At 41.8% G+C, this 21,375-nt stretch overlaps 1 pseudogene across 1 annotated transcript in view; it reads right to left on the reverse strand.

Annotated features, from left to right (window-relative positions):
* LOC149152015 (O-fucosyltransferase 28-like) overlaps positions 1–20,527 on the reverse strand; it is a 62,011-nt pseudogene extending 41,484 nt beyond the window's left edge. The window contains exon 1 of the transcript XR_016263290.1: positions 20,391–20,527. The product of XR_016263290.1 is annotated as an O-fucosyltransferase 28-like (transcript). The remainder of the gene's footprint in view (positions 1–20,390) is intronic.
* Between the last annotated feature and the right edge of the window lie 848 nt (positions 20,528–21,375).

Genomic DNA, 21,375 nt, shown 5'->3' on the forward strand with positions numbered 1-21,375 from the left:
GACACTAACCTCGTGCCGATAGCACCTGAGGTCACCTCTCAGTCCCCACCACCTCCAGTGTTAGAACCAGTCCCGAGCAAGAAAGGAGAGGTTGTTCTCCTTGATGATGACCTAGTGATGGATGTGTATAATATATCGTTTGACAAGTTGCAAAAGAATATTTTACAGGTGTGGAGAAATAATTTCCCGGATGATCACGTGTCACTTGCATTAATGAAGAAAAGGGTGATAATGTCAAATGTCATAAAGCATCTAGTTTTCATGGTCGATGCCACTTTGGCTTATGCAAGAGCCGCGAGCTCAAATGTCAAGATCCTGTTAGTCGAGAATGAATAGATGGTAAAGAAATTTCAGGAAGCCAGGCAAGAGACAAAAAAATCCAGAGAGAAGAGCGCGGGTTCTGCAATGGTAGAGATGAGGAAAGAGATACTTGTTGAAGTATTAACACTTGAGACTACCATGTAGAATATATATAACGGATTCGTCACCGTGCATAAGGTGGTTGTCCATCTGCATGGCTTTCAGCAATAGATCAAAAGGTTTGTCCAAACTCTCAAGGACATACATGCTTCCATTTCCCATGTGCAAAAGTGGATAATGTAGTACAAAGGGGCCCTGCTTTACTTGCCAAAGATGATGAAGCCACAGTCAGAGCTACACAAAGCAAAGGTCCGATGTTGATCAAGAACTATGAGTAGCTCACCCTGTTCGTCACTAGCATACAGGCTTCATATACATGGCTGTATAAGAGTTTGGATGTCATGGTAAGAATGCACATGATCCCATCAATCAGTTCCCTCACCGAAGTTAAGCATAAGAACCAAGTTCAATTAGAGATCGACAGGTACATGGAGCAGCTAAGGTGAGAAGCCACTAGCAATGACTTGGATTTGAGCACACAAAACATGCAGAAGTACATTGTGGTCCTATTATGGTCAAAACCATGTTGCACCATGTTTCGCATGCTTCAAGATGAGTTGGACAAACATTCCAAGTCCATATACCCAAAAGCTATGGAGGCAAGAGTCCGCTATCTAAAAGACACCATCAAGTAGTTTAGGGACATAATCGCACAATACCAAGCTTGGTATCAGTTCGTGACAGAGAAGCATCAAGCGGAGGTTGTCGAGTTGGTCTTTCCCCAAACTTCTAAGTCATAGTTTTTTGTCTTGTTAGGATATCTCTATCTTATTTTGTCTCGCATGGGTACATGTCGAAAATGCATATTATTTGTAAATAGGTTGTAAGTGAAATTACAAGTGTCATTAATGGAATGTGAATAATCACTATGTCATGTAATGAGTTATTTGTAAAGAAGTTGAAGCGTTGTGGGGGTAGCCAAAGAGTCACAAATGTGAATTTCAAGGGTCACCCAACCCTTATTATAAATAGAACCTCATAACTCATAGACCATGATTTTGAGTGCCAAGCTTTTGGCTTGGCTTAGGCTTAGAAAAGGCTTGGGAGTATTGTGACGAACCTTGGCTTTTCCACAGTGTAGAGTGAGTAAATTTCTTTGGAGGAGCAGGTGTTCTTGACTGTAATTTTCCACTATTGGGGTTAGCGCTATCAATGGTGTATGTATGGATGGAACTTTCACTAATAATATTAATAACAGAACCAACACATTTTCATGCATATGTTGTTATTGTAGTTGGACTATTCTAGTTGTTTTAGTAATGTATGTTGTTTAACTTACACATTTTGTTATGAACTACTTTGTATGCAATTGTATGAATCTTGTTGAATGTTTGTTGTTGGATTAACCCTTCACTTTGGTTTATGGGTTATTCTGCATTTCGGCTTGTGATGTCATTCCACTCGTGTGTTCCTTTCAAGCTACGTACTATTACAAGATTTTAAGGGGAACACTTCCTTTTCCCCTCTGTGTGTTAGAATCCCCATGCATCTCACTTGAATCACTGCAAGGTCACATACTTGCTTCAGCCCAAAGTTATCATACTTATCTCTGCGCACTACCACGGTCAAGGCATTACACTACCATCCACTGTTGGGACTCCTACTCTAAATGATCTGAGGTCTAGTTGGGACTTCTTATTGAGAATATCCCTTGAATGTTAGCAAGTCCAACACCATCAACATTTATGTCACTAGAACGAGGGTCAGATGACAAGATGAGTCGTTGAAGTCTATTTGGAATTTCTGCACATCATTCATGGCTCGTATCACAATCACAACCACAGCATGTTTTTCTCATGTTGTTGATTTCGATGTGTCGGTGGATGTTATAGATGAGTTGTTAAGATACAAATTTGATGGTGAAAATGGAACACCCCTGCTCATTCACGTAATTGCCTTTTTGGGCTTTTGTGACAGGAATGATGTCCCCTTGGATGACATTGCTCGTGGGTTGTTCGCTTTGACATTTGAAGGGCGCATCAAGCAATGGTGTCAGACATTGGCCGCAACCTCTATACACTTTTTTGAGAACATGTTCAAATAATTATGCCATGCTTTTTTTCTTTATGACCATAAATCACTTCATCACAAAATTTTAAAATTGTGAAAAGCACCTGACGAATCACTTAAGAAATTTTATGATTGCTTTCTTCATTATTGTTTTGAATTTCTAGAATATGAAGTTGACTGGAAATTTCTGGAAGGAACATTTCAATATATTGCTTACCTCTTTGAGAATCGACACAAATTACAAACTTCTGACTCCCTCCAAACATACCTTGGTGTTGGAGCTGCTACATCTGATATGGATGAGGTTGTTGTCCCAAGTGACCCTCTGTCCCCTTCTTATAAAACATATCTAGCTCCGTAGGATGAGGTGGGAGAAGTTGTGAACCCACCTGTTGAACTATCACCATCTGTTACCCCACCTACTGTGGATTTCTGTGCATATTTGGATTGCAAGCCTAATGGTTGTCACGTGGTCTCATCTGCTAAGCCTTCATCCATTGATTCCTTTGATCCTCCATATTTTGGTGTGTTGTGTTCATCTGTTCCAGATTCCACATGTGATGTTCATGAGGATCAAGTTATGGACAGAGTTGGTGTTGAACAATAAATTTGTGTTATCATTTTTTATGACTATGTGTGAGAATCTGAACAAGAAGTTGTGGTGAAGGATGATATCCTTTTGTCTTCACCTAATTCACTTTATCCTCACATATTCTACAGTTTTGTCAATCATGATTCCTCTTGTGAAAATCCATCTCTAGATGTTTCCACTTTTGATCATTCACAAAACGCACAGGGTTTCAGTCTGTCATTTGATTGCAAAGAGGACAAATCTATCTTCCCGGATCCACTCAGTCTCTCATCTTTCATTTCTAGAAACTTAGAGGGTAATTTTTTTTTCATAGTCCCCTCTCTATGATTTGTCAAATCATGAGGATGTTGTTGATCATCTTGAATCTTCATATTGTGGTTGTCGTGATCTTTTCACTCACTCATTTGATCATGAGTCTGATTTACCTACTATTGATATTTCTAAGCCACTGGTCTTTGATGATCCATCTTCTAATGAAGTGGAAACTCCTTAAGCTATTGAGGCACTTGATCCCAAGCTGATGGTTTGTCAGGTTCTCATAGCCTTGAGGTTAGCTCCACTTCCGATCAGAAATTTGTTGAATCTCCCTAGGCTCCTCATCACTCTCTTGTTCACATTGAAAATCAATCCAATTCACAGGTTTCACAAAATCCACTAGAATCACACAATCCTATTGCTCATGCATTAGAGGAGTCATACATAGGAGGCATTGTTGCGAAACAAAAAATTTCTTCTTTCTTTATGTTTGCTCGTTTGTCATGTTCGAAGGAGTGTACATGATTGTTTTCCATACACAATGTGATAGAACACCATGATTCGTTTGTAGAGTGCCTTTCATGTGCTTTCAATCTTTTCTTTTCTGTGGACGTATTCAAATTTTGAATGATTTGGTTTGAATTGATTTATATTTCTTGTCTGTTGGTATGCTTGAATATATTTCTTTTTAATCATACTATTGCCTACATGGGTCAACCAATGAGTCACTGGCTGCATTGGAAATATCAATTCACGTGAGTTGGCCCGTGCTATGCTTAGCTTAGGATTAGGAATAGTGTTTTATTTCTTGTTTTGTTTTTCTTACATTGTTTTGCTTCGTCTTACTTCTTTCCTTTGCTTGTTTTCTTGTGCACCCATAGGTTAGTTTCTGCATGAAACTATGTTTCACTTCTTGAGACAGGAAGGGTGAAATACAAGAGGACTTGTACAACTATCAACGTTTGGTTATCTGTTTATTCCCTCTCTTTATGAAGATCTTGCATTTCTTCTAGCTGATGATACCCTAATGGAAAATATGTTCCTTTTAGAGTGAGTCATGGTGAAATCACAAAGCTTGCACTCTTAACAAGTACTGCCTACTCCAATCGATTTTCTGTATTCGGTTAGCCCTTGTCAACTCAGTCAAGTAGAGTAAGGAGAGGGTGAAAACCTTAACAAGTATGTTATAGATATATAAACATCCTTATTTGAAGGGACAACCTCTTCTGCTCTCAAAAATTCGGGATACTTCTTCTGCCTCTAAAATAAATAAGTTACTATACAAATTTCTTTGAAAAATGAAAAAATGAAATGAAAAATATAAATAAATAAAGGTGAAAGAAGAGAAAGGCTTCCTGTTGAGAGAGGTGAAGCAAGTAACTCTGTCTGGGTTCTGTCTAGGCTCACTTGCAGTGGAGCAATGATTGTGTTCCTGAAGTGACTCTACCAGGGTATTGTCCAGGACTGCTAGCAGTGGAGTAACACCAGAGACAAAACTAAAACTTTGACAGTCTATATTACTTGTGCATATATATACCCCTCATCCCAAATCGAAACAGCTTAGTTGACTTGGCTTAATGGTATGTGTGTTGTCGATAAAGAGAATGGTAGGGACTACATCTTTAACTCAAGCTAGTGAAGAAGCTATGACAATCGAAGAATCGAACAATACTTACGAAAGAGTTAGACTCACTTTACACGAGACAAGGTCCATATAGAGAGTCAAAGTTCTACCAATGTGTCTCCAATGTTGTAGCAGCTAAAACCACCCTCCACAATTTTTCCTATGCTTTGTTTTGGAGCCTCCCTCCTAAATCACAACAACTCATCTCGCACTAACCCAGGTACTTGTGCTTTATATTTTGCATTTGGCTTGTGTCTTCTTAATTTCTATATTGCCTAATCCACAAGTCAGTCTCTTGACTTGGTTTCAACATGGTTCCAGGATTGCCTTAGTGAACTGCGCAATCCTTGAGGGCAACTAGCCTTGCTCTCGGGAATTGTGCATTCCAAGTTGACAGTGAGCCTTCAACTCCAAAATTGCATAGATCCAGCAGACAACTAGCCTTCACCTGGGAAATTGTGCATAGCATGAGAGGTAACCCAAAGCCACTCAGCCCAAAAATTGCACAGAAGCTTCTCCCTTAGAAGTTGCTCAATGCATAAACCAGTGAGTTGCCCAACCCTTTCCAACACTACGTAATCTCTCCAAGCTGTGCATGGAATATTTCCCCAAAAAAAAACAAAAAGCAAAAAAGCATCCCTAGAAAATAGGGATCTATTTTTAGCAGCCCGGAGGAGACACTTGAGTTATTTTGGAAATTGTCACCAAGTGTCATTTTTCCTTGATTTTTGGCCTTCATGTCATAAACCCTAAATCGAACAAATCTATTTAATGGACGTTTCCAAAGCTCATTTTCACATTCAATCTTGGAGCTCCGACATTCCTGAGGAGATCAAGGAACCTTCAGTGTGATTGTCGTTGATTTTCTGGGCAATTCTTGCTTTTCTAGGCTTTTGCTACTTTTTTTGTCATTTGTTTAGATTGTGAGAGTGTTGTTTCACTTGTTTTGTTGAACTATCATTGACATTTTAACTTATTTTAGCTTGTAGAAGTGTTGTTTTAAGTTTTGCATTGTCTTTCCCAAGTGTTGCATGCATCACCTAATTTTTGCACTAACAGTCGTTGTTGAGGAAACTCTCTACACGTGTTTCATTTTCCTTCAGTTTGATTGATTCTTGCACGTGTTTCACTTCCATACATCATCATTCACTTAGATCTACACCCAAAATCACACAATCCTTCAGATTTGTTCAATTTCTCACTCCCCTTGGGCAGATCTGGGCTTCCTTGGCCCAGATTTGGTTTTAACAAGCATGCACTACGCATTTTTGGAGCTCAAGGCCATGGCCTTGGCTTCAGGAATTGCGTATAGGTTTCCCAGGCCTGGCTCCAACTACACAATGCTTAGTTCTGTTAGCGCTTGAAATTTCACCTCAGGCTGAGAAAGGTAAACCTCAAGGCAACATCAAACCATTTAGCCTCGTAGCTAGCCCTACGGGGCAGGAGAAGGCTCTCTCCGGTCTATCTCGGTAAAATCTTCAATAGATGAGATGACCAATAAGGTAACACTAATATTAGGCTAGTAAACTGATCAAAAGGGTTGATTTGGGGTTTTTTGGGTTTTTGGTGGCAAATTGAGGAGAGGGCAATTTTGGGTGCAGGGATTGGACACAGTTTCTGCAGGGGGTTCTTTGGGGCGAGGTAGGAGACAGTATTGATGCTTTTGATTGAGGTGTATGGTCCAGAATGACAGGTGAGGAGCTAAGGAGAGCAAACAATAACTTTGAATTCTCCTTAAACAGTAGAAAACATTGAAATTAAACAAACTTAAAAGCAGAGCATGACAGCCATGAATTCTTACTTTAACACTTCGTTTGCTTAATGTGCAGAAGTAAAAGAAAGGAAATGAATCACATAATAAAGCTTACAAGTACATTGAGAAACACACCATCAACACATGAGTCCACAAGAATCCCAAAGAGGACTGCAAAACCCTGGTCTTCCTTAGCCAAAAATTGCAGAGATACAGTGAAATAATACAATGATAGTTTCTCCCTCAAGAGTCCAACCATGAAAATGAGCAAGAAATTACATAATATAGATGATCTAACCTCTTTCCATGCCTCCATGGGTCGATCTCACTATCCTAGGAGCTGTTTCAACCACTTCTAAACTAAGCACTACAAACTAGGCAGTCAAAACAACTTGCCTCTATAAACTTGGAAACCAATTCATTCATTTAATATTTACCCTTTTCATGAATGAATCTTCTAGAAATGTTACATAAGAGTAAAAGTGTCTAAAAATTACCATAATTACATCAAAGAGAATCACCATTCACCCCAAAAAGTCAAACTGAGTCAAACCTGCGTTTTCTGGGCTGTACAGTGCATTTTTGGAAAATTCTGCCTGACGGGTCGCGCGCCCCTACCTGACGGGTCGCGCGCCTTTGGAGCCATCTTTGGGGCACTTTCAGGTGGCCAAATTGGCCAAGAGTAGCCTTGTTGGAAAGGTATGTGAGTCTACTTTCCAACCCAACTAGAATTTTTTAATTTGGAGTTCATTTGCCCTGTCAAAAATCAAATCTCCCAAGACTGCTTTCTGCAATTCAAAAAAGTGGCAGAAAGTCATTTTTTGCTAGTTTTTTGACTTTCTGGAGGCCCAAAACTTCACCAAATCTCAAGTCCATCCATGAGCATATGTAACTTTGCATGAAAAATCTAGAAATGCTGAGTTTTGGTCAAAAGGAGTTGCCATGATGAAGGGTCGCGCGGGGGGTGAGACCCGTTAATGCGAAAAACCTGAAAATTGCCAAAAAATGCCAAAATTCACCCAAAATTCTCAAAATTTCTTGGGATTTGTGCTGTGGCTAGGCTATTTAGTGCCTTGATCCTTGAGTGAAGCCTCAGACAAGATACGGAGGGGATTTGGCCTCTTTCTCCGTTTTAGTGCCTCGGTCAACCGCCTTTGAAACATTTTCATCTTTGCCTTGCACACATGCATTCTTGCCCAGTAATGCTTCTTCATGTTCCTCGGCAATTTCTTTTCTTGGTTGGCCTTAGCCAATAGCTTCTCCAAGTGTGTATTTACCTGGATGAGCATGGACTCTCGGTCAGCGGGCAATGGGTCACCGGGTCTTCTTCGGTTCAAGATTCGGTCACTACGAATCCTCCACAGCTCATCAAGTGCTTTCTCCTCCTCCAACTGTTTGTTGCGCTGCTCCAGGTATGTGATGGTCCATTGTGCACCCTCTAATCTCCTCTGCAAGGCATCATTTTCAGCTCTGAGATGCTAAATGACCTCCTTTGCCTCTTGGCTCGGAGAAATGGCCTCAAGATCAACAAGCTCAATATCTGGAACTCCTGATGGCCCCTCATCAATCTTGGGCTGCTTGCCCCTCTGTGCTGCATGTGCTGATGAAGAGAGCGAGGCCCCTTCCACCTGATGTTGAGATAACACTCGCTGAGCTGATGATGAAGGCGAGACCCCTTCCACCTGCTGTGGAGATAGTACTCGCCGAGCTGCTACAAATAAGGCCCTCGGGCCTTTTTGATAGGTAACCAGAGGTGAGGAGCTGACATGTCTAGTGACAGGGATGTCATGCTGCTGGGATGGTCCTCCCTCCTCGTGAACAACCTCAGGATGTGGCGAGGGTGGTGCTGTGAAAAACTCACGAGAGATGAACTCCTCCCATGAGATGCCCTGCTGAGCCAACTGATGCAATACTACAAGCTAAATCAAACCATAATGGTACAGGCTCCTATACTGCTGTGCTGGGCTCTTCCTCTGCAACATGGGCACCATCCTCTGAATGTTCTGATAGAAGAAAACATGGATGTTCATCATCCTCACTCGGGTGAAGTGCATCAAGAGGCGAATATGGTATGAATATACCTGTGAAAATCTGCCCTCACAGGTAAAATAGTGCATGATGAGCCTCATCATGGGAGCATACTCGCTCCTGAGAAACCTGAATGGAAACACACCTGCCAAACGTCTCATGAATGGTGGCCGGACAAAAGGCTCAAAGTGAACATTATCCAGCACCTTGCACTTATTCCACACCTCCCCAACATTAGGTATCCCTGTGGCATGTGAGATCACCTCGGGTGTCAATGTAAAGTTCACCCCTGCAAGGTTGACATGTCCATCATGCAAGTGTAAAACAAATAAGCGAGCCAACTCTCTGTGGTGCTGAATCCGAGAGATTCTCTCACAAAACTCGTAGCAAGACATATACTGGAAACATGTGACTGCCATAGGACAGGCCTGTAACTCTGCTAAAGAGGTGGGCTCCTCTCGCTTATGATGTCCACCCTTTCCACCCTTATGAGGCCTCCTCTGTACCTCAATCTCTGAAGCTGATGACTGGTCATCACTTTGCTCATAAGTTTCGGTTTCTGACATTGTTTAAGGAGCAAAGTGGACAAACTGTACTGCTGTTTCTGCCTGTAAAAAGTTGATTTATATGTTGTTTCAAAGGGACAAGGAACATGAGGGAAATGTTAGGGGAGGGACATTTTTACAAGGAAAATGGGAAAACATGTATACAGCAGGGAATTTAGGGAAATACACTGTAAACATCATTGCATATACATCATCAAATTCATATGTTTACATGGGCATAAGGAGAGGTAGGGTTAGGATGTGATTTTTTTATTTTTAAAGGGAAAGGGGTAGGGTTTATTTTCTTTACAAATTTAAAAAGGGAAATTGACATAGAAATATAGGGAAAATGAAATGGGAATGAAGAGAATAATTACAAGGGGAAAAACAATGAAACAACAATAAACCCTAGCATCTTTCTACAAATTTACATACAGCCATATGGAGTGGTTTTTCTTGCACAATTTGATCATTAAAAACACACTCATGATAGCTTTCAACTTAACCAGCAACCATTTCCAAGCTTAGAGAACCTACCTCAAGCGATTTGATGATTTAGAGGGTGCTTGAGCAAATTTGAAATGAGTTGGGAGGAAGGTTGCTTGACGGGTCGCGCACCTCGCCCAACGGGTCGCGCGGGCCTGACGGGTCGCGCCCGTTGAAAATTTGAACTGCGGGAAGCCTCCTGACGGGTCGCGCCCCTCTGACGGGTCGCGCGCCTGGCCTGACGGGTCGCGCGCCTGTCTTGCTCCCAATTTCGACCAGTTTCGCCCAAATTCGCTTGGAAGCTCGCCCAATCTCTCTTGCAAGTGTTTTGGATGCACAATGAGAGTAAAATGAGGGAGATTGGGTCTTTATAATTTCCATTTGAATAAATTTCATGCTCAAACCCATTTTCTAATGTTTCTCTTTGACACTTTATAAAACTGACTTTTTTGGTTTCCTTTGTCCTGAAATTGACTCATTTAGTGCTTTTGCTTGATTCTTTTTGCAGGTAGATCATCTAAGGGATCTTGGCAAGGGGACCAGGGTTGCATACTGTCCACTGAAGTCTTTTGAAATTTCATCACTTTTTACAAACATTTGAAAAATGACCTTGGCTTTAAAAATAGAGTTTTTAAATCCAAGGTAAAAAATTAATTGTACAAGATAAAAAATTTCGAATGAACATCTTTACAATCATCCCTCTGGCTTGCTGAGCACTTATTGACCTTCAAAAACATGACCTTGTAGACATTTTTGACCAAAACCCTAGACCTAGGAAATTGACCTCAGGACAAGACAAGACAAGCTTTGAAAGAGCTTAATGACTGAAATGACCTGAGCCAGCAATGCCAAGAGGGGAAAAATATACCAACTCCTCCATCAGGGTTATGGCATGCCTAATGGGATGCAAAAATTGATAGTGATGAGACACCTACATATGCAAAATGCAAAGAGTTTTGATCCTGATGGAGGGCGACAAGACCGACTCTAACATTGGCTCCAATGGGGATGGTATCTCCTTGGAGGTACCAAGAACCTTAGACCTCTGGAAGAGCAGACCAGTGCTTTATTAACATTGGGCAATGGAGTCAACTTTTACACATTTATTGAATGAAAACTTGACTAAAAAGTGACTGAAACTTAACTGAAAGTTGACTCAAACCGACTCGATTATGAAACCTACATGACTGAAAACTGACTCACAAATGACTCATGACTGACTTAACTAAAACAAGAACTTACAAAGCTTATTGAAGGGTAGCAGTCCATCAAGATTTGAAATCATGATGACAACCACCTGTGTTTCTTACAAGACAATATACATCAAACTATATCAAAATGCCAATGCAACCAATCAAGCAGATGCCTTCTTGATTGATTCTTCCTATCATATCTTCTGGTCAACAGTACAAACTGATAACTAGGCATCCAAAAACATAGCTGACCATGATCTCCTTCATCACTGAACACTGCAATAATCACTTTCACTGTTGACTGTAACAAATCTGCCATTGGATCCTGGAAAACATGAAGACTTGACATTGCCACCTCCTGCTGAAAGAACAAGGTGTCTTTTGTTTCAAATTCTGATCTGCCTTCATCATGTGCTTCGGTAAAAGTATGCTCACGGGCTTCAAAAAATTCTGAACAAGTAGGTGAGTAGATCTCCTCTTGAAATAACATTTCAAAACATGAAACATATGAAGAATCTGAAAGGTAATCCTGTATGCTATGATCTTCTGTGGTGTGAATGTGCTGTAGGTCATTTGTATATGACATGAGGGCCAGGTTATCATGTTCCTTATTACATTCATCAATCATAAGAGAAGAAACTTAAGATGGTCCTTGAAGCACAAGATGATCATTTATATCGTCTACCACAAATTCATGCAGAAAAACTTTTTCACTTGCTTGAGCAAAGATCTCACCTTGTTGTTCATGAGCTGACTGAATGACCTCCTCATGAAGATCTAGTTCCGGTGAGGTGGGAGCACTTAGATTTGTAACTTCGTTTTCTTCATGCCAGCTGATCTCAACAGTCGAGTTCTTCTTTATAGGATTCAACACAAGGTATTCTTGGTCACCATGATCTGAATTTTGATTTGAAATAGCTGAGTTGACTGCAATACATTCTAAAATTGAATCTTGGCTACCCTACACGCTGTCTTCTTCTGTGGGCAAATCTGAAACAAGCGCTTCTCTTTCATCAATTACAGCCATATGGCCATCTTCAACTTGCTGATCTTGACAAGTATCCTCTAAGATTTCTATGTGCTGCTGAAACGGCTTTTCATACAGGGCTTCCATGATCTCTTCATCCATGAAATTATCATCTTCATAAAACTTCTCAAGGTTTTCAATAAAACTATAGGCATGCTTGCAACAGTCTTGAACTAAATTCAATGATGGATAAGAGTCCTTATATCTTTCAATGAACATAGCATGAAAATCCTTTAAACAGTAAATACAAGCAGGTGACAAACTTTCATACCATGATTCGGCTTTACCTTCGAGAGTGGCCAATAATATCTTCATCAAGCAATCTTCAGGAAAATCCACCTTCAACTTGCGAATATGCATATGAAATCTAACTAGATGTAAAGCAGCATCCTTCTTACCATCATCATTAAATATAGGCAAATTCCTTGACCAATCTACCTTCGGAATTTTATTCGGAAAACCTGGAATGTGATCTCGGCTCAAGGGAGTGTATCTTCTTGCAATCCGATCCATCGTGAAAATCTCAAAGCTACTGATCTCTCTGCAGTGAAGTCACCATGAAGCATTGATCTCTGGAGTTTTCAGTGAAGGAGTTGCTAGTGAATGATTTCAGCCTTGTCAGTGTCTGATCGTTGTCCACAATCAACAATCAGATCTGAACTTGATACATGTACTGGGCTAAAATGCAAATGAAGTGCTGTATCCACAAGCTCACGGAGATTGACTGAAGCAGCATTTATCTACTTCCGCTTATGCAAAGCAAAAGCGTTTCGAAGGCTACCTGGCGTAACTTCAGGCTCCGTCTAAGACTTATGAAACAAACACATCGATCCACAGACAAGTTTGTTCTCCCCAGTATGGTCGCCAGTATGTTAGCGCTTGAAATTTCACCTCAGGCTGAGAAAGGTAAACCTCAAGGCAACATCAAACCATTTAGCCTCGTAGCTAGCCCTACGGGGCAGGAGAAGGCTCTCTCCGGTCTATCTCGGTAAAATCTTCAATAGATGAGATGACCAATAAGGTAACACTAATATTAGGCTAGTAAACTGATCAAAAGGGTTGATTTGGGGTTTTTTGGGTTTTTGGTGGCAAATTGAGGAGAGGGCAATTTTGGGTGCGGGGATTGGACACAGTTTCTGCAGGGGGTTCTTTGGGGCGAGGTAGGAGACAGTATTGATGCTTTTGATTGAGGTGGATGGTCCAAAATGATAGGTGAGGAGCTAAGGAGAGCAAACAATAACTTTGAATTCTCCTTAAACAGTAGAAAACATTGAAATTAAACAAACTTAAAAGCAGAGCATGACAGCCATGAATTCTTACTTTAACACTTCGTTTTCTTAATGTGCAGAAGTAAAAGAAAGGAAATGAATCACATAATCAAGCTTACAAGTACATTGAGAAACACACCATCAACACATGAGTCCACAAGAATCCCAAAGAGGACTGCAAAACCCTGGTCTTCCTTAGCCAAAAATTGCAGAGATACAGTGAAATAATACAATGATAGTTTCTCCCTCAAGAGTCCAACCATGAAAATGAGCAAGAAAGTACATAATATAGATGATCTAACCTCTTTCCATGCCTCCATGGGTCGAGCTCACTATCCTAGGAGCTGTTTCAACCACTTCTAAACTAAGCACTACAAACTAGGCAGTCAAAACAACTTGCCTCTATAAACTTGGAAACCAATTCATTCATTTAATATTTACCCTTTTCATGAATGAATCTTCTAGAAATGTTACATAAGAGTAAAAGTGTCTAAAAAGTACCATAATTACATCAAAGAGAATCATCATTCACCCCAAAAAGTCAAACTGAGTCAAATCTGCGTTTTCTGGGCTGTACAGTGCATTTTTGGAAAATTCTGCCTGACGGGTCGCGCGCCCCTGCCTGACGGGTCGCGCGCCTTTGGAGCCATCTTTGGGGCACTTTCAGGTGGCCAAATTGGGCAAGAGTAGGCTTGTTGGAAAGGTCTGTGAGTCTACTTTCCAACCCAACTGGAATTTTTGAATTTGGAGTTCATTTGCCCTGTCAAAAATCAAATCTCCCAAGACTGCTTTCTGCAATTCAAAAAAGTGGCAGAAAGTCATTTTTTGCTAGTTTTTTGACTTTCTGGAGGCCCAAAACTTCACCAAATCTCAAGTCCATCCATGAGCATATGTAACTTTGCATGAAAAATCTGGAAATGCTGATTTTTGGTCAAAAGGAGTTGCCATGATGAAGGGTCGTGCGGGGGGTGAGACCCATTAATGGGAAAAACCTGCAAATTGCCAAAAAATGCCAAAATTCACCCAAAATTCTCAAAAAAATTTGGGATTTGTGCTGTGGCTAGGCTATTTAGTGCCTTGATCCTTGAGTGAAGCCTCAGCCAAGATACGGAGGGGATTTGGCCTCTTTCTCCGTTTTAGTGCCTCGGTCAACCGCCTTTGAAACATTTTCATCTTTGCCTTGCACACATGCATTCTTGCCCAATAATGGTTCTTCATGTTCCTCAGCAATTTCTACTCTTGGTTGGCCTTAGCCAACAGCTTCTCCAAGTGTGTATTTACCTGGATGAGCATGGACTCTCGGTCAGCGGGCAATGGGTCACTGGGTCTTCTTCGGTTCAAGATTCGGTCACTACGAATCCTCCACAGCTAATCAAGTGCTTTCTCCTCCTCCAACTATTTGTTGCGCTGCTCCAGGTATGTGATGGTCCATTGTTCACCCTCTAATCTCCTCCGCAAGGCATCATTTTCAGCTCCGAGATGCTGAATGACCTCCTTTGCCTCTTGGCTCGGAGAAATGGCCTCAAGATCAACAAGCTCAATATCTGGAACTCCTGATGGCCCCTCATCAATCTTGGGCTGCTTGCCCCTCTGTGCTGCTGAAGAGAGCGAGGCCCCTTCCACCTGATGTGGAGATAACACTCGCTGAGCTGATGATGAAGGCGAGACCCCTTCCACCTGCTGTGGAGATAGTACTCGCCGAGCTGCTACAAATAAGGCCCTCGGGCCTTTCTGATAGGTAACCAGAGGTGAGGAGCTGGCATGTCTAGTGACAGGGATGTCATGCTGCTGGGATGGTCCTCCCTCCTCGTGAACAACCTCAGGATGTGGCGAGGGTGGTGTTGTGAAAAACTCACGAGAGATGAACTCCTCCCATGAGATGCCCTGCTGAGCCAACTGATGCAATACTACAAGCTGAATCAAACCATAATGGTACAGGCTCCTATACTGTTGTGCCGGGCTCTTCCTCTGCAACATGGGCACCATCCTCTGAATGTTCTGATAGAAGAAAACAGGGATGTTCATCATCCTCACTCGGGTGAAGTGCATCAAGAGGCGAATATGGTATGAATATACCTGTGAAAATCTGCCCTCATAGGTAAAATAGTGCATGATGAGCCTCATCATGGGAGCATACTCGCTCCTGAGAAACCTGAATGGAAACACACCTGCCAAACGTCTCATGAATGGTGGCCGGACAAAAGGCTCAAAGTGAACATTATCCAGCACCTTGCGCTTATTCCACACCTCCCCAACATTAGGTATCCCTGTGGCATGTGAGATCACCTCGGGTGTCAATGTAAAGTTCACCCCTGCAAGGTTGACATGTCCATCATGCAAGTGTAAAACAAATAAGCGAGCCAACTCTCTGTGGTGCTGAATCCGAGAGATTCTCTCACAAAACTCGTAGCAAGACATATACTGGAAACATGTGACTGCCATAGGACAGGCCTGTAACTCTGCTAAAGAGGTGGGCTCCTCTCGCTTATGGTGTCCACCCTTTCCACCCTTATGAGGCCTCCTCTGTACCTCAATCTCTGAAGCTAATGACTGGTCATGACTTTGCTCATAAGTTTCGGTTTTTGACATTGTTTAAGGAGTAAAGTGGACAAACTGTACTGCTGTTTCTGCCTGTAAAAAGTTGATTTATATGTTGTTTCAAAGGGACAAGGAACATGAGGGAAATGTTAGGGGAGGGACATTTTTACAAGGAAAATGGGAAAACATGTATACAGCAGGGAATTTAGGGAAATACACTGTAAACATCATTGCATATACATCATCAAATTCATATGTTTACATGGCCATAAGGAGAGGTAGGGTTAGGATGTGATTTTTTTATTTTTAAAGGGAAAGGGGTAGGGTTTATTTTCTTTACAAATTTAAAAAGGGAAATTGACATAGAAATATAGGGAAAATGAAATGGGAATGAAGAGAATAATTACAAGGGGAAAAATAATGAAACAGCAATAAACCCTAACATCTTTCTACAAATTTACAATAGCCATATGGAGTGGTTTTTCTTGCACGATTTGATCATTAAAAACACACTCATGATAGCTTTCAACTTAACCAGCAACCATTTCCAAGCTTAGAGAACCTACCTCAAGCGATTTGATGATTTAGAGGGTGCTTGAGCAAATTTGAAATGAGTTGGGAGGAAGGTTGCTTGACGGGTCGCGCACCTCGCCCAACGGGTCGCGCGGGCCTGACGGGTCGCGCCCGTTGAAAATTTGAACTGCGGGAAGCCTCCTGACGGGTCGCGCGCCTGTCTTGCTCCCAATTTCGACCAGTTTCGCCCAAATTCGCTTGGAAGCTCGCCCAATCTCTCTTGCAAGTGTTTTGGATGCACAATGAGAGTAAAAGGAGGGAGATTGGGTCTTTATAATTTCCATTTGAATAAATTTCATGCTCAAACCCATTTTCTAATGTTTCTCTTTGACACTTTATAAAACTGACTTTTTTGGTTTCCTTTGTCCTGAAATTGACTCATTTAGTGCTTTTGCTTGATTCTTTTTGCAGGTAGATCATCTGAGGGATCTTGGCAAGGGGACCAGGGTTGCATACTGTCCACTGAAGTCTTTTGAAATTTCATCACTTTTTACAAACATTTGAAAAATGACCTTGGCTTTAAAAACAGAGTTTTTAAATCCAAGGTAAAAAATTAACTGTACAAGATAAAAAATTTCGAATGAACATCTTTACAATCATCCCTCTAGCTTGCTGAGCACTTATTGACCTTCAAAAACATGACCTTGTAGACATTTTTGACCAAAACCCTAGACCTAGGAAATTGACCTCAGGACAAGACAAGACAAGCTTTGAAAGAGCTTAATGACTGAAATGACCTGAGCCAGCAATGCCAAGAGGGGAAAAATATACCAGCTCCTCCATCAGGGTTATGGCATGCCTAATGGGATGCAAAAATTGACAGTGATGAGACACCTACATATGCAAAATGCAAAGAGTTTTGATCCTGATGGAGGGCGACAAGACCGACTCTAACAAGTTCCAGGAGCCATCCCCAAGCCTTGGCCACTGATACTATGCAATGTGCAGTCTCTCATGGCCTGTGCCCAGACTAAACTGCACATTGCACAGTTCCAGTAAGCAATACCTCCCCACTGCCTATTGGGACTGCGCAATGCGCAGTTCCAGCTAGAAGCCAGTCACATTTGTGAGCCAAGATTGCACAATCCCTACCAACATTTTCCCAGTTTGTTGGTTGGTTTGTTCTTCAAGTACTTTTGGTTTCAAGCTAACAAATGTATGCCATAAGTGTTCTCTTTGTCTCCAAGTACAACAATTTTTTAGAAACTCTCTAGCAATTACAGGTAACATGGCCTCCAAGAAAGCCGCATTAAAGGATACTCTCGATAGTAACATTGATGAAGTAGTTGAGTAGGTTTCAGTGAATTTTCCAGTTTATGCAGAAACACAACTATTCAGTGAGAAGGGCATGAACTTAACATGGAAGGAAATCAAGGATATCTTTGCTGACGACTTCAAGGAAGACTTAGAGGATCAACATGTTTATATCAACATCCACTGGTCAGGCTTAACTAACCATTTCATCATCCCATTGTACAAGTTAATATTTGAGAAATATTCACCTTGAATGTCCCAAGAAGTGATGGAGGCAATAGTTGACATTGTAGATTGGTATGCCTCACCCAGTGGCACCTTCATCAGGATGTTTGGTGAAGAGAAGGCTCTACATGTTCTACCAAGGTATGTCACGGACAAGTTGATAATGCAAGAGGTCTCATACCACATCCCCATAGGGTTATCAGTAGGGATGCATAGGAGGAACATGGCACCATGGCCCGCTCTTCATTTGTAGATTAGATTGTACAAGATTAAGAGCTTGAAGGATGCAGATGTCGAAGCTAAGGAGATAGTGAAGTTTTGGTTTGGCACCAAAGACTATAATCTATATGATCCCCATGGTATTTACAAGAACCACTATGTGATGGTGTACTACCCATGGATCCATGGGACATTCCACTGGCATGAGGAGGGCCCTTGGAGATACTATTGCAATGACTCCAAGCTCCAAGAAGAAACAACAACAACAACAATAAGTAGAAAACCATCACAAGACAAGGGAAAGAGGAAGATTGCTGAGAACTCGAAGGCTAAGAAAAGTTACAATATGAAATCAAATCCCATCATTGAGAAAGCGGCTTTGGAAGTGGAGTCAAAGAGTGAGAAATGGAAAAAGAGAGCAAAACGAAGGAAGAAAGAGAAGCAAAGGCCAGAGGAATCAGAACGGAAGTTTCAGGAAACTAAGAAGAAGTTGAAGGAAGAGAAGGAACTGAGAAAGAGAGAGAGGGAAGATAAGTAGAAACAAGAGGGAGAACAAAGGCAAGGCGTGATGATAGATAAAACAACACCCCTAGAGTTTGAGGAGTCAGAACAACTGAAAGTTGAAGAAAAGGGTGAGTAGATGTAGGATCAGAAGCTTGCTCAGCAGATTGAGCAATTGATTGAAGTGATGGGCATGGAGTTGGGGCAGGAGCCACAATACCAAGACATTGACCTCATGCCGAGAGCACCGAAGGTCACATATCAATCTCCACCACCTCTAGTGTCAGAACTAGTCCCGAGCGAGCAAGGAGAGGTTGTTCTCCTTGATGATGATCCGGTGATGGATGTGTATAGTCTATCAATTGATGAGTTGAAAAAGAAGATTGTACAGGGGAAGAGAAATAATTTCCCAGATGATCAGGCGTCACCTACATTCATGAATGAAAGGGTGATAGTGTCAGATGTTAGAAACCATGTATTTTCCATAGCCGATGCCACTTTTTCTTATTCAAGAGCCACAAGCTCAAATGTCAAGTTCTTTTTAGCTGAGAATGAACAGATGGCAAAGAAATTGCAGGGAGCCAGGCAAAGGGCAAAACAATCCAGCGATTAGAGCATAGGTTTTGCAATGGCAGAAATGAGGAAAGTGATACTTGTTGAAGTATCAACTCTTGAGGCTACCATGCGGAAGCTCTGTAATGGATTTGTCACCATGCATAAAGTGTTTGTCCATCTGCATGGATTTCAGTAGTGGAGCAAAATGTTTGTCCAAATTCTTCGGGAAACACATTCTCCCATAGCCCATGTGCAAGACTCGATAATGTAGTACAAAGGGCCCCCACTTTACTTGCCAAAGATGACAAAGCCGTAGGAAGAGCTAGATAAAGCAAAGGTCTAGATGTTGATCTAGAACTATGAGAAACTCACCCTATTTGTCACTAGCATATAAGCTTCATATACATGGTTGTATAAGAGTTTAGATTTCATGGTAAGAACTCACAAGATCCCATCAATCGGTTCCCTCACCGAAGAGAAGCACAAGAACCAAGTTTGATTAGAGATTGACAAGTACACAAAGCAGCTAAGGTGAGAGGCCACTAACGATGACTTGGAGTTGAGCACACAAAACATGCAGAAGTACATTGGTGGTCATGTTATGGTCAAAACCATGTTGCACATGCTTCACTTGAGTTGGACAAAGGTTCCAAGACCATATATCCAGAAGTTATGGAGGCAAGAGTCCGTTATCAGAAAGACACCATCAAGTTGTTTGGGGACATCATCGTACATTACCAAGCTTGGTATCAGTATGTGACCGAGAAGCATCAAGTGGAGGTTGTCAATTTGGTCTTGTTAGCTTTGCTATGTAGCACTGAATTTCTAAGGTCAGAAAGAAGCATGGTCTATTTGGTGGTGTTGGAAGGAGGCTCACATTGGTCACTTTTCCCTTTCTCCCTTTACCTCGATCACCTCTAAACCTTTCCCATTCCCGAAATAAACCTTCTAAAATCCGACAAAGTCCCTTTTGGCCCTAGTTCTAAGCGCAAAGTCAAACCAACCATAAAACCTTACCCATACGCCCTCACATGCTCATAAACCCCTCATCACTTTCCCACCGTTGATCATTCCCCAATAATCTAACGGCCCACATCGCACTTGATAAAGGTGACTCGCTCGACCAATTTTCACCGTCAGATGCATCTCTGCCCGATCCGACGGTCTTTGCATACATCGTGCCGTCAACTTGATTGAGTGATAGCACGCGATGAGAGCAGTTTTCCTCTCTCATCCGTTGCTACGTGTCGATCATTGAGTGGAATTGCTCGGCCCCGGGCATTTACCACTTAGCGCCTGAAAGCAGTGCGATGAAAACTATTACCACCCGACCAAACCACCCTTGCCCGTTAAACGCTCGTGCAACTCTGTTACCCGATGACCGTTCGATCTGTCCGCTGAAGATCCAACGGCCCTAACACACCCCACTCCCACCTCGGCCGATAGCCTCCATCGAGCCATCTCCGCTGTTCATTTCCCCGATCCGACGGTCATTCTTCTCGCTCACCCAAATCGTCCACCTACCCATGCATTCCACGTCCTATGACCATTCTGTTGCCCGAAGAAGGAGATGACCAGCTCTGCCAGCATCAGTTACAGTAATATCCCCAACAACCATATTTAACATAAAGCATGGCCAAAGGAGAAAAGGACACAACACGACTCTGTAACTGAATTTATCAGTCATGGACTCCACCAGTACGAGCACTCCAACTGCCTAAAGGACAACACAACACCTAAACAGATCGGATTCACCCACTGAAACAAGCAACCTCGTTCAGAGACTCCATCAGGTGGTTAAATGCAGTTGGTGGTCAATTATGACCCCTCCATACCTAAACGGCCAAGTGCCATTGTAACAAAAACTTATAAATATCCAGGAGCAAGATGTAATCAAGGTTGGCATTTGATGTAAGGTTCAACTTCTGGAGACTGTAGACACTTTGTCACTTGCAGCATCTCATCTTCATTTTCAGCAAATACAAGCTTCTTTTGCTATTAACTACTCACTGTTCGTTTTCCTCTGTTCTAAGCTTGTGCCTGATATGCTGTGTTCTTGATCTCTTGATGTTTAGCACTAGATAACTGTCATCTTATCTCTGTGTTAGAATCTCGAATGCATCACTGAATAGGTTGCTCAGGTTTCTTCATTCACACAATTTCCTCTTTGGACTTTTGTGACAGTAATGATGTCCCCTCGGATGACATCGCATCTGGATTGTTCGCTTTCATGTTTGAAGGGCACGTTAATAAATGGTGTCACACATTGGCTTCAACCTCTATAAATGCTTTTGAGCACATTTTCAAAG

The sequence above is a fragment of the Pinus tabuliformis genome, chromosome 9 (genome assembly GCF_031772625.1).
Source record: "Pinus tabuliformis cultivar Carrire ecotype Pingquan chromosome 9, CPIR1, whole genome shotgun sequence".
Taxonomy (NCBI): Eukaryota; Viridiplantae; Streptophyta; class Pinopsida; order Pinales; family Pinaceae; genus Pinus; species Pinus tabuliformis.